The sequence below is a fragment of the Adelges cooleyi genome, unplaced genomic scaffold, assembly GCF_023614345.1.
Source record: "Adelges cooleyi isolate 19-005CV unplaced genomic scaffold, UGA_ACOO_1.1 ACOO_flye_CR_arks_rails_tigmint_CR_PRNA_108, whole genome shotgun sequence".
Lineage (NCBI taxonomy): Eukaryota > Metazoa > Arthropoda > Insecta > Hemiptera > Adelgidae > Adelges > Adelges cooleyi.
Genome location: NW_026095761.1, coordinates 17,144,706 through 17,160,338, shown reverse-complemented (window position 1 = coordinate 17,160,338; position 15,633 = coordinate 17,144,706). Strand labels below are relative to the sequence as shown.

Below are 15,633 nucleotides of genomic sequence, written 5' to 3'. Positions count from 1 at the left end.
GACTAGTCTAGAAACAACAAAGGATATGATACACTATTTACACAGCAACGCATATAGCTATTTTGTTTAGTCTAGTCGGTTTTCTTTTTACTCGAGTACAAGTACAATCGAAAACAGGATACGATTTACATATTTATACGATATAATTAGAAGATATGCTAATATACATAAATTAACTATCAGTTGTCACACTCGGTTTAATGACGTCATAAACTTATTATTATGCCTTATGGTCTATGTGTTTTTTTTTTTTTTTTGTTGACAATGTCATAACTCAGACAACCCATATAAATCATACCCGCATACAAATCAAACGACACAGAGTATTCGCCTTCGACGCCAATAAACTAGAAAACAATAAGATAATAATAATACCTCTGATTCGGTCGGGCATGGACTGCGATTAAAATTGAATAATTACCAGCAACGCTCACGCCCGATTCTATGTGCGTTTTTTTGCACTTAACGCCCATGCCGCTGCTAGTCACGATACTTGTCGTGTATTGGTAATACATAATAACAGAGTAGTGTAGTTATAGTTTTAATACATACTCTAATACACTATGGACAACGCTATCGGTTATTGCATGCCAAATCACCTGACGTGTGTGCCAGTGGATTTTCTAAATGCCTCGTACTTGTATTATATCCTATGCGGATAGTTGCATAAAATCAAAAAAGTGAAGTAAAACATTTTCGTTGGGCTTATATTTTGTACATTTATTGTAAAAACGCCTCAAGTTCACGACCACGTTACTTAATCACTATAACTATGATATAGAAATGGAATTTTCACTGAACATATGTAATTTAATTGTTCTTTTTCATAATATCCTTAAACAATTTTTTTTTCAACATTTTAAGTAGCTAAAAATGTATAAACAAATTCAAAGTTTTATAAATTTCATTAAATTCTCATGCTGACTAATGGTCATAATTTCGATTTTTTTGGACAATTTTAATTTTTTTTTTTTGTATAAGTAACATTTGGTAAAGTTTGGTATTTTACTAAAAAGTGCAATATTTAAGAGCCTAAAACTTTTTAAAGATTGAAGTAAGAGTTCTGAAATTTGTACAGCACTTAAGAGTTAATCTTCTAATCTTAAAACTTATCAATATCCAGTTTTGTAAATTTTAATAATTTACTTACTAGCCAATTTTAACGCAAAACATGATTATAACTGTAAATATATATAGAAATAAAATGTAAAGAAATAGAAATACGCCTTTAAAAAAAATTTTTTTTTTCTAAGGTGTAACGGCCTTTAAGACCAGCCCTCCAAGTATATACTCCTCCATCTATTCCTATCCTCCGCTGCTTCCCTCCATTGCAGACCAGCTTCTATCCTTCCTGCCTCAAAAAAATGTTATATTAATTTATTTATATTACATGTCTTGTTTTTGTTTCTAGTTAATATATAGTATTTTTTATATAATATAAGAGCGTACAAATACTAAGAGTGCATTGTCATGATTAAAAAAATATTGTAATGGTCTTTATAATGACAATACTTGAAGGTTTCACGCTTAAAAAACTGTCATTGCATACTAATAATTAAATGCTGATTTATAATTTCAGTGCTTTAAGAAGAGAATATAGAAAAAATATTAAATGAACACTTTAAACAAAAAAAAATAATTATAATTTTCTTTGTTCATGGGTAGTGTTTTTATTTTTTATACATTGTCATTAGTGTGTTATAACTTATATCTTATAATATACACTGTGATTAATTGTATAACAGTTTTAAATTTTAATTTTTAGTTCCAACATATAAATATATCTATATAAATTATATTTAATTCGAAATGATTAATAATACAGAGTATTTACATAAAGCGACAACCTGTTGAAAATGTCTCTAATCAGAATTCGCAATCGGTCTTATTTCAATAATTCCATGTACCTACCTATGCATCATGTTCTCAATCAATACCCTTTGCCTTATCTGATGTACTTTTATAATGGCATTTAAATCTAACAACTGGTTAAACTACCGCCGTTCGACAATAAGAAAGTCAACACGTCGAACAGTCATGACAATTAATCAAATTAAGAGATTGCTGAACGGTCAGGGTCGGTCATAAACTAGTTCAAACAAATGTGCCGTAACCGCATACTTTAAAACGCATTCGGTCGTATGTAAGTACCTGTAATCATTTTTTTAGATCAGATGTGTCAGAAAGATTCGAATCTACACACGTCTTACATATAAACAGCGTACATTGTTAACATGGCTTAAACTGAAACAATACATTTGTTGACAACATATATATATATATTTTTTTTTTTTTTGGGGGGGGGGGCAATTATATTTTATTTAAAACTTCGGTTTAGAATCTATGTCAAAACACTATCCTTTTTTTTTGTTTATCTATAAAGTTTGCAGATTATATAGAGCATGTTTCGTTTCATTGTTTTTATTTACTTATTTAATTTTTACATTTAAAAAAAATCTATTTATATGACACAGATTAAGCGGTTCATTTCGTATAGGTATGTCAATTATTATTTTTTTAATGGACCAATTACACCATGAAAAGGGTGATGCCAGTTTGTTACAATATATTTTTAATTGCCTCGCGTTATTCGGAAACGAAGGAAAGGAATGAAAACGATTCTCTACACCGCGGACGTGTGAACTAAATTTGTGCATTATTTAATGTTTTTTTTTCCCCTTAAAACAACAGACGGCGTTCGCGGTCGGACGATCGCGAGACTAATAATGAAAATAGAAAATAGATGACTCAATTGATACAGAACGATTAAGAAGACGGCAAACACATCCGTACACATAACTCATTTCTTTCTTGAATCGGTGTTATCTCACGTAATGCTGTAGGGCAACTAGACGAGTACGGGTCCGGTCTTCCTTGACCTTCCACCGCAGACACGTGCTTTGGTGTCTGGACACTATAGTGTTCGGCAAATCCAAATACAGTTAATATTTTTTCAAACATAATGAGAAATGCCTTAATTAGTCAGACGGCCAAAGAGAACTTCTATGATTATACATTGGCTACTGGTTGTCCCACGTAGTAGCGCAACACAATGTATAATATAATATAGCTATTAAGATGCTTAAGATAACAGTGTCGACGACCCGCTGTCGCGTGAAAACGTATTCGTGCCAACATAAGACCGTACCTTTCCTCCCGAGTGCTTTAATGGACTTAATTATTCGTAGAGATACATTTCAGTGGCATACCTATATTTTAATCTCTTAGGTCGTTCCAAAGAAGGACTAGATTTGAAGAACTACAATCCGTTAGCTTACAATCGACAAGAGTGGAACAATTTTTTTAATTAATTCATTTTCAGTCGACACTAAATACCTCCTATGGTATTATACAATGTAAGTTTTCGGGTTTCCCCCTCTAATCGCATACCTGCTATAAGCTTTGCAGTGTTCGTTAAGGACTTGACCTAACCCAACCTCTAACACGGGCTATACATGTATTCTTTAACTTCCATGTCACAATATTAGCTATTTTAGATTTAGTTAAAAAAAAAACTGTCGAAATAATATATTATGGTGATCCTGAAAGGACAGTACGTTTGATGATAGTAGATGATCAGTTACACAGCGCGCCCTACTGTTGTGTTATGTGTACAGGACTATAACTTTACGGTGCGGCTTCTTGGACGCACTAGGTCTGGAGATCAAATGCAATGGAATAGGTAATACGGCATTCGAAAATCAGGTTTGAAACAATGTTAAAGAGTTGGCATAGCGGTCGCGGCGATTTGTCGTGCGGCAGGAGAAAAATACGAAAGGCAAACCGAGACAAGTAAATAAATATAAACGAGCCGAACCGATCCTCCGCACAATACACAAAGGTCAACGTATTTTATATATGTAAAACAACGTACGGACAAGTCTACATGGGTTTAAAAAAGATTGCCGTCGTTGGTCGGTGGAAAAAAACACACACACACACACAAGACAATAGCGCAGGTACAGCTGCAAAATCCCAACGTGCCGAGCACACGGGACACAACGTGTTCTAGTCGAGGCCAAGACGAGTGTCTTAAGTCATTAACGTGTATCGTAGAGCACTCGTTGGAATTCTAATGCCACACGATCGATCGATCGATCGATCGGCGACTTCGGATCGATCGATCGTGATGAATTCATTCATGAATCCCACCAACGTGGGGCACCGGCCGCAACTGTACCTACTCTCGGTTTCGCTAAAATCGTTTCAGACCAAGTAAACCCGCGTTCCTTAAACCCGGTAGGTATCCGTCCGCTGTTGGACTGCGCGATGGGCGAAAGAAATAATACTACAATGGCGCCTATACAAGACAACGCGGGAGATGGTTTAATGAACTAGAACTGACGTTTATCAGACCGTGGAAACCCAGTTTAGCCCAGGTGCGTCCGATTAGATTAGACACAACGCCAAGTCGGCATTATAATCCTGACATAAAAATGTCGTACAGGTACTAATTCTCACCTATATTATAATATGTTGGTAATATGCATTCCGTAATAAAAAAAAATTGTATTCATCTATGTAATGCTCTGCTGGATGGGAATTAAATATATATATATATATACATATGTAAATTAAATACCGGATCATAACACGTTTATTGTTTGTATTGAACAGTAATAAAAGAACGAGTATAAATACCAGATTTAATTAGTTCACATGAATTAACATTGTTGTGTAGAAAAGCAACTCGCGTTATGATCTTCTAACTGATTTTTTTGGTTGAACCGGTCTAGACGTTAAAGTTTTAATTTAACATTTTAGCAAAACGCAAAAAATAGGTTTCTTATTATTTCATTATCTACATAGTCTAGAGAAGTCCTTGAATTATCAAATAATATCCATCTTCGATACAATCTCGCTATCAACTAGTTCATCCAATGTCTAATAAATATGTCAAAATAGATAAAAAGTTTTGGTATGGCCGGGATAGGTGTCAGGACCCGTTTTTTTATTACAGTATAATATTCCGTATGTTGATAAAATACATAGTATGTTAATAGATTATAGTTTTATTCAGTTTCCCATCATCGTGCATTAGACAACACTAATTATTAAATTTAAATGCAAAATGAGATGGCCGTAGACAAATTCCTAAAGTAGCCATCGATTAGGCCGCATAACAATTAAGTCATTTAAAATATTAAATAGTATTTAACTAAACTCACAAATGATAATAAAGATAATAATTACTCCGGGAACGGTTAAAAACGCTGTTGGTAATTCAAATATCATAAATGTATTGGAAAGCGAAAACTTTTGCAAACTCGAATCGAATGTTTGATTCACAGTTCACATATTTCTCTCATTGTAATCGAATAGTACTCCCGTTGTATGATTACTATATTATAGTCATTGATTAGCGCTACTGGAGCAGAATATGCCGTTCGACACTAGTACCTATCAAATTAATATAAATCAACAGCGGGTGGCGGCAAAACAGTGTGCATTTTCCATCCAACAGCTCATCGACCGCGATACCGGTGAACCGGTTGGTGAATAATTAAAATAATATTGGATTATCGGATGTTTGTATTTTAACGACACCTCACAACAAACGTCATAGAACACATAATATATCAACCGCTCACTATACCGGAGAGATCAACGTTTTCGCATAATGTATTGCTGCTTGTGGCATCTGAGCAATTTAACTATCAATGCATAACTGAAATCATACATGCTTTACAAATTGGGGACAGGGTGTTTTAACCCCCAGGACACCACATAAATACACTACTGGGTGTGTTTTTGGTTGTAAACCTACGTAAAACACGTTTTCAATATTCTAATTAATAATGTGCTACGTCTGTTACTACGGTGTGCAAATTTAATTTCAAATTTTCTTTACACCATAATCATATTCGATGGTATTACACATGTTTACTAAGGAGTAAGGTCCAAGGTATTATCGATTAAGTATAAATTCAATCTCGAAGAGAACTGTAGAATAAAAATAAATTAAACTCGTCTCGATATTATAATCAATACAATACACTTGTGTTATTATAATACCGAATACGACCGGGGTTAATTCTGACTGACGTGTAGGTATCATCCCCCGTGCACATAACAATTGGATTGAAATAGGTAACAATGATCGACCGTGTCATAATTGTTGTAAGTATGATTTTTCTTGATTTATTACTCGCGTTATTTTATTTATTACGTGTATAAACGTATATTATATTAATCCTTCGGATGCCTACCCATCCGGAAAGGGTTAGATATCATAAAAAAAAGTGTTTAATGCGTGTGTAATACGTGCCTTTGTTGTTCATACATTATTATGTAGAGTCGGCAGAGTAAGGGACAGTCGGTCGGTAAATAATATTTATGATTCCCAGTGTCAAGGCTACAGACGGGGCGGGATAATAACATTGTCGAGGCGCGTGCGACACCTACGACTATACATCCATTTGTATATTTTAATATACAACTCGGGAGAAAGTGCATAGTGCATTGTTGCAAGTGTAATAATAATGCGATTATTATTATCATTAAATTTAAATGAATAATGTATGTGTACCGCAAATGTGTACGCACGTATAGTTCTATTGTCCGGCCGGTTAATTTTTTTTTTTTCGATATTCCTTTTTTCTTATATTCTTTTCTTTATTACTTTATTTATTTTTTTTTTTTTCTGTAAGCGAATATAAATTATTATTGTATCGCCGCGCATATCGCACGGACCGCCGTGTTGCGAAACATTCCGTAACACCGACTATATTATTATTATTGTAGACAAGGGAGGTGAATTCCGCAGACGAGACTTTATTTTTTTTTGTATTGCGAATTAGCTTTAGAAAAGTGTATAAACGCGACAAAACAATGAGTTAATACATTATAAACACACGTACAAAAGATATAGGTAGTTATAAATAATACCTATGTATACATATGTATAATATGTTTTATTATTAGCGTACCGTCGCGAGAAATGTCTATATAATATTATTATGCTCGACACCACAACAGGCACATATTCTCAACGCAATCAGAATCTGATACCGTGTGACCGTTGCCCGTATTAAGGTAATATGCAAAACAAACAAAAAAAAACTTTTAAACTTAACACGTTTAACTGAGTGTGCAATATGCATATCTATACCCAAGTATACCTACCTACCATTTACTCTTGTGCATACTATTTCACGGCTCGAATGGGCACCACCTAATACACATGATATACATAATGTATGTACGTTTTATATTACCTAGCAGAAAAATGCACTCGCAGTGATTATTGACATTATCGACGGTATGCAATTAGCAACACGTAATGAGTACAAAACGTGATTCACCCATTTATTTGCAGCCGTCCTACTAATATCACTTGTAGAAATGTAGATTTCATTATTTATTTTTTCACTAAAGGTACAAACCTATCGATGACAAGAGTAAATTTTCTGACAACTGGTCAACATAAACCGCGCAAACAGTTAATTAAAAACTAATTTGTTTTTATAATATTATAGCACCGCGTGACGCTGTTGTTGGTCATGTGGAAGGTAAATGTTTCACAAGTCTAAACACAAAAGAAGTTTTAATTTCTGACGAGACGAGGTTTTGCCAATAAATCATAAATAATACCCATCCAACGACCAACGGAAAGATACTTCATGAAAATATCTTTAGCGCTAAAACATTTAATAGCATTGTAAAACACATTGGTTTTATGGACAATAAAAATATACATCGGTGTATGTATATATGCTTTCATAGTGGTAAAAAATATAATGTATTATATATGTTTTACTTACCCATATCCTAATAATTATTAATTTAAAATTAGTTTTAAAGCACGTTGTAGTTGTCTGTTTTATTGTTTCGTTTCTTTCGACAGTTAAGATAATTATATAGTATTTAGTGTTTTAAAAATGTATATTAACGTTAAATAATATTATAATAACTTATACCACGGAAGAGTCTATTTTTATCGTTAAAATTAAATTAAAATAATTTTAAAAGGTTTTTTTAATTATTAAAATTGTAGGAAAATTACTGTGATACTGATATAATAAAAATGAATCCACCCTTAATTTTACACCAGGTTAACTAGAATCATAGGTATCTAATTAAAAACACTTTTTTTGACCGTACGTTTTATACTTGGACATAGCGAGAAATGTAATACCTACTATAAAATATAATAATGGAAATAATACAAGCTGTGTGCTTGGAACTTAAAGCACACCAAAAGTATGGATAATGTGTACAATACACACGTTCCACATTGTACTATAGGTATATTTTTAACTTATATACGCCTACATGCGGGAGACAACTCACTTGTCTAACGTGTAAAATAAACGATTTGAAAGTGTTCTTCCTGACAAAGCTTGTTGTTAGCATAATAGAAGAATGTCTACAAATAACTCAAACGTCACTTCGTTCGTGGTGCATTTAAGCATTTTCTACCAATTCACTACCGATGCCGCCGGCTCAAGAAATCGGTGTACCTACTTATTTGACCGGATACGTGTGCGCGTACACCATTCCATACGTTACACAGTGTCAGTATATTGTGTATAATATATTTATCATGATTACCACGGGAAATGAACATGTTGCAAGGTCACCAAGGACCAGATGTTGTGTAACTATATTTTCGGCTATTACCCCATTCCCAATTTAACAACAAATAAGCCACAACCAACACCCGTGCTACATAAATCCGTCTCCTCGCCTTCCCCTCTTTTCCTTTATTCATGTTTATTTATACATTCACAATATTATTTTGGTAGGCGGATGCATAATCAATTTGACTCGGAATAGCAGGCGGCCGTTTTCTTATCAGCCGCCTCCGCAGTGGACATACGCGGTGGACGTATCTTCTTTGTGGTAATAAATAATAATAATCATAACCAACCTGTTCTGTTTAAAATTTACAAATTTAAATGAGAAAGCGAGAGAGAAAAGTTGGGCCAACTAAGTATTTTATTTCAATTGTGTCTTATGTACAACGTTGCTTTAGTAAAGCTTTATTTAAGATAAAACTTAAGTTCTCTTAAAATTATTAAAATGTACTGTTGACTGGTTTGAATATTGTAAAATAACATAAACTTAAGTGTCTCCAAAAAGAAAAAAAAACTACAAAATTGGAATTATTTTTTAGAGAAAATGAGTGTCTTGTCTTGTAAATGAATCACCCTGTATAGGTTATTGTGCTGAGGTTCATAAGTGGCAAGTCCCTAACGTTTTCATCTTGCAGAGCTCTAAAGATATGGCAACGCCCTGACTAAAATGAAACGAAAGGAAAAGTGATAACTATTTGTGTAGGTACATAATTTATTGCTTTTGTTGAAAACTGTGTGTTGGATTTCGCGAACAATCGGAAAAGTTTATTGACCTTCGATTCTTTTACACTGGTTCAAACGCACAATGTCTTCTTAGAGATGATCCAGATAAAATGTCCGTGGCGACTTGTCGTTATTATTTTTTTTTTTTCTATATCGATTTTCTACAATGCAGCGCACCTCGGCCAGGGCTTTTTTTTCAACTTCGCAGAATTCGTGAGTTGTATCCCAAGCGACATAATTAAAAAAGCGGCGGCCGCGGTTAAGATCGTGAGCATGGCGCAATATCGTTATTTTAGAAGATAGTCCCATGTGTGTAATATGTACACTGTGTAGTTTACAATGTGTACTTTGTGTGCCCAGAGTAAGTACCTACCTATAGTGTCAATGACTGATAAATACTACACAACACAACACACATGATGTTTTACAAATGTTGTGCGGTTGGTGTAAAAATTTATCTGGCGTAGTCGAAATGATAAAGAACCAAAGACCAAGAACAAATTCTCCACAGCCAAGGCACACACACACACACAGATAGAAAAACCGACGGGAGATTTGTTATGTATTATGTGTGTATGTTTTTTGTTTTGCATGAATAACATGCATTGTGTAACATAGAGGGAGTACTCCACATAACTCTATTCATTGAATCCAATTTCATTGTTTCGTACGAGTAAATTTATATACCTATATATCTAGGTATATGTGCGTGTACCTATATTATATACATCACAATATATACGGTATACTCAGATATATAATATATATTTTATTGTCGCCATTAAACGCAATACATAATTATATTTCATGCCCCGGGCCGTTTTTCATCGAACAAAATCATCCAACGTCATTCGACAATCATATTTGAAAAAAATCAAAATTGTGTTCGTTTTTGTCTATTCAAATAGGACCGAATAATAATAATTAATGTGTGCTTATCTTTTACGCGTGAAACGAACCGTTGAAACTTACTAAAAATGCGGTTATTCTCATTAGGCGTTCGATTATTGCAAGGGAATTGCAATGGCATAGTAGTTAAATCGTACGTGGTGTTATTACAGAGCACGTGTCCAGCGTGGAGCTGGACGCGAAAAGGAAATCATTAAGAAACCACTACGGGTCTTAAGGAAATGATTAATTTATTGACCGGAGTCGGTACTCGTTAAACGATCCGGATCATTAAATTCTCAACAAAAATCCACAAGGGTCAAGCAACAACAGCTAAACCGGCGATTGCTGCATGGCCTACAACAGTCCAACAAGGTGTGTATTAAAAATCGTTAACGGGATGAATCATGCGGTGCACCGAGACAATTACATAGGTACCGACAGAATAATAAATATTGCACAATCGTATAAAGTGACTTATACTATAACGTACAGACGCCATCGGATTTCATCTTATTGGGTGTACAAGTCTATTGGGAATGTGTGCAGTGCGTGTGAATTCCTCAACAACGATTTGCTTATACACAGAACGCGCATAATATATCCATTAACACGCGTGTATTAACGTTACAGAATTGGAATTTTAATTAACCAACCGCCGCCTGGTAGTCCAATGTCTTTATCGTGCAAGTCTGTTGTAGCTATTATACCATTCCCTATACTCATAAAGTAGATAATACCTAATAATATACAGTTATTACCTAGATAGTATTTTTATAAATATAAAGCATTATTCAGCGCCGTGTTTACGACCAAACACAAAAACCAGGTCGGACAAATGCGCATCCAAAACTCGGGCACTAAGTTATTGGTCCCAATAAACCCTAATCCGGTTTTGTGTGTTCCCCAATAGGATGTGTCCACCGCACGTTCCAAATGTGACCTATACCTCGGTAAGAAAAACATTTAAAAAAAACCAATAAAAGAAGACTATTGTATATAATTTTTCGAGTCGTCTGATTGTTATTGTATTTTGTTATTTTTTGCGCACATATCCGGAAAAATACATTTATGACACGCCGCCGCATTCATTGTAATAACCGCCGACCCGTACGTTATGGACGGACATCCATTGTTAACATTCGGAATAAGGACAAGGATAATCGAAGAACAATAAGCAAAGAACATTATGTGTCGTCGAAACATAAAAATCAATACGCCCATGTGTTGTGCACCCCCATGAACAATGTCCAGGCCGCGGTATTTCTCGTCGATCGTCTCCTACCCATAAACCTACACCGGCAATTGGCATTGCGTTATCTATTTGCAAAATCTCTCGGTATAGGTCGGACCTGCTCGGCCTGTACCATCCTCGTGAAACGTTCCTTGATTTATGGGACGACCTCAGCGACCGTTGCGGGTATTGTCATGAGCGGATTACACATACTTCTCGCATTACACACACACACACACACGTTATATGGTCGGTGGTGGCTGTTAACTTGGAGCAAAAAAAAAAAAAGTATTGCCTTGTACTTACATCATTTTAATTAGAATATATATTGTTTTAAAAATCAATCCACGACTCCTTAAGTATCGGCTTTAAAACGATTATTGATCGCTCCACGAGTCGAGAGTACCGTCTTGCGTTTTTTCTCTCGCTTGTCGGTCCTCAGTAAGAAAACTGCACACACATAATAATATACTTACTGGTTAATTGTGTAACGCTCCGGGGACTATATCATGGTGAATCAATTCGGTGCACAATTCAGTTATAAACACACACGGCAAGGCTCTCTCGATACGCACTCGATGCAGGTAATCCGGAGAGCACAAACACGGGAGGGACTTAAAAACAGCTCCGCGTAACGACAATACACAAGAACAAGGTTGACGACCGCGCAGCATGAAGAGTATAGTAATAATAATAACACCATACATGATATTATAAAGGAATAGTATTATTATCTCATAAATAATAATCGTACCTATATAGTATCAAATCGTGTAAAACTTTAACTTGAACTTTATAAATGTATACAATGTACGATAAAAATTATTATGGTTAACGGTAATAAGGCAACCCAAATGGTCGTTTTCATGGAAAATTTGAAAAATCAAACTTGACTCGATTTAATTTGAATATCAGTTTTTCCAACAATTACAACCCTACTTGAACATGTTTAAAATGTATTACAAATATGTTACAAGTATGCTATATGTTTAAAATCTATTACAAAGAACTATGAAACCAGCTCAAAGCTCACCAACATTGTAACATATCAAAATAGTACTTTTCTGCTTTAATTTGTAACTTTTGACACATTTAAGGATTTACAAATGTCTGTTTTTAGTTAGGTATTTTAATAATATTTGTTTCTTACAAGTTACATAATATGTTTTAGTTGTAATTGAATAAAAAATGTAAAACTGATTAATAATCACTATGATGCTGGAAGTCTAAACAGAATTAATTGTAAACCCTGTTAATTTGTATTTTATTTTTGGTATAATATACTAAAAACATGTGTTTCTGCATGCATAATTAATTTGATTGTATTCGGCGATTGGTATAAAAGAGAAAATTTAAATATGTATCTAAAGTAAAAATCAAATGCATCAAGTTATTTTTAACTTGTAAGTGTTGAAATAAGAAATACAAATTTAAACGTCGATAAACACTTATTCCAGTTACATTTTGGTTTTTTTCTTAAGATAAATAATTTAATATATATTTTAACTTATTTAAGAAATGTACAACATAGCTAGTTAAGTGTATTATTTAATTCCAAACGTTTGTATGTAAGGAAATCGCCAAATAAATGATAGATTTTTAAATAAAATACAAAAAAAAAAATTAATTATTGTTACTCCATGCAGATAATTAATTATATGATATACTTTTACTATATTATCTATATTTATTATAACAGGTACGTGGATGCTAATATTAAATAACAAATGAAAACGTTTTATTATTATTTTAGGAAATTTGTTGGTTTTATTTTTTAAGAATTAACAACTATTCGGGAAAATTAGATTTTAATAATCTATCGATTTTCTATGTCTAGCAACACATTCGGATCAGATGGCATGAATTTTCTTAGTCATTGAGTATTTATAATATAGTTTAAGCCCAAAGGAAAATAGAGAGTCACTGCCGGACGGACTATAACGCCACCCAATATATGCGATGCGCGCGGTCACGCTCTAATTTTGCCGGTAAAACAATGTTTTCCAAGGTGGAAAAAAAGGAGTAGTTAATCCCGGAGAGTATAGAAATTAATTAACATAGAAATTTGTCTACGGCGATGACTGTCCGTTTACGCGCCTATCGTTTTTCGTCCGATTGTAGGTCGATTAACACACGCGGATTTTACACACTTGTAATTAACAAAAAAAAAAAAAAACAATACTGTAACGCGCCGGAATGACATAGTTTGAGTCGATTACACGGTCCATCCATCGGTAATTTATTATATATAATATATATATATATTATAATCTAGATACGAGGAGCAAGGGCTAAACTTACCGTGGTTTGTCCGGTCCAAAACGGAATATAGGTAATAATATATAATCGTCCACATCCGACGTTTTCTTCACACAGCACGAAACAACGGCGACGCGCACAGAAATTACAAGACAAGAGCTGTTAGTAGAATTTTTGTGTAAAAAACAAAATCAAACCGAAAAAAAAAAACAAATTCCAAAATTCAACTCGAACCACTCTCGGCGTGAGCACGTGCAAATGGTGTGCGCGAGAAGAGGTGGCGGCACGCGGCGCGCATGTGACTGAACAGGCGCGCGAGCAGATACTGACCCGGCTGGTCGGCCGCCGTATCCGTTTTGTATCTGGCCGTGACGGTTTGGCTCCCCCGACAAATTATTATTATTCACTCCTCTGGATACATGTAGTATAGTGACGTTACGCGTTATTTAGATTAGATTTGTTTCCAAGAATACAGCCGGTATCGTACAATAACCATACCTATGGAGGTATACATGTACAATACACAAGACGAACCTATTTGGCGCGACCGCTGCTGTGTATTGATCGTTATTAATTTGATAATATCCCAAATTAAAAAACCTAGATAGACCTGGTACCACAGAATTATTTTTCTAGAAAAACTGCAACACCCCAGAGAGATCCGCAGGGTCCGACCCTTGAGAATATGCATCTCAAACATAATATGTCAGAAAATAATTAATACCACAGGGCCACAGGTTAACGGTTCATTAAAGTCTCTCTGTATCTAAAGACATTCAAATATAACCTTCAAGCGATTTTTACTTGCATTTTATAAATCGAATAACCAATAAACGATTTTATTCGAGATGAATACTTTTAATTATTTTTTTTTAGAATAAAACAGAATTAAATAGTACAGTTTTTCCAATAAACTAATTTATTATTTTTGAATTGCAATATTAAATCTGGCATGGAACAACTTTTTGTCTTATGTTTTTTGAAAAAAAAACACTATTTTTTTTAATGTGTCTTAGTAGGCGATTTTTTATAACATTTAAACTTCCTAGAGTTACAAAATTGTTATTGACTTTGTTGTTTGGCTTATAATTAAAAAATTTAATTGCTTTACAATTTAAATATTGATTCAAATTCGATAATTCTTAATTCAATTATGCCAAGCTTAGCTCATTATTTTGTTATAAATATAAAATATGTATGAAAATACAATTTTTATAATGTTCAACTTCTCGTTCATTACAGCATACATGAAATGATTTTAACCGTTAATAATTGTATTATTAGGATTTCATCAGCTACCAACAAGATAGTCAATTCACGTTTGAAATATACAAAAACTGCTCAGTCTAAGCAATACAGATCCTAATCAAACCTTTTCATCGTTTTCATTCTTGATCAGGTAGAGTAAAGAAACTGGTCCGCATGGATGCTTGTTATCCAAAGGTTATGGTTGACATCTTTACGATTACCCGTGAGACGTAAAAATATTTTTAGTGATGTACATTTTACCTACCTATTATATTTAAGAAATATGAATGTGCTTCTTTAGGATCAAAATTTACAACTCCAAGAACCTAAACTGTACGGTACAGGGTACTTGGTTCTGGTAGTCAGATCTAATCTATTGTTCAACGTTTTACCTAAGCGTCATATCGTAAACTACTACAGGTACTTCCACATAGTTTATTTAGGTATATTTCATATGTATGTTCAACTAAATACCATCATAGTATGCATTTGAAAATAAAGGAATATTTTACAACGATTAAAGAATTGCAAGAAGTATGGCTACAAAATCGTTTAACAAAATGCCAAAAACAAAGACATGTCATTTAAATTTCGCCAAAAATTGCCGCAATATACTCCATTAAAACCAATGTTTTGTTTTTTATCGGACGACTAGTAAGTATAAAACTTATTTTTAAAAAAAAACTATTTAAGAGAAAAAGT

The 15,633-nt window shown here is 33.8% G+C and overlaps 1 protein-coding gene across 2 annotated transcripts in view; it reads right to left on the bottom strand.

Moving 5' to 3' along the window:
• LOC126846106 (uncharacterized) overlaps positions 1-14,021 on the bottom strand; it is a 36,368-nt gene extending 22,347 nt beyond the window's left edge. For both annotated transcript variants that reach the window (XM_050585253.1, XM_050585274.1), the window contains exon 1: positions 13,726-14,021. The gene's annotated coding sequence lies outside the window, so the exon portion shown is untranslated. The remainder of the gene's footprint in view (positions 1-13,725) is intronic.
• Between the last annotated feature and the right edge of the window lie 1,612 nt (positions 14,022-15,633).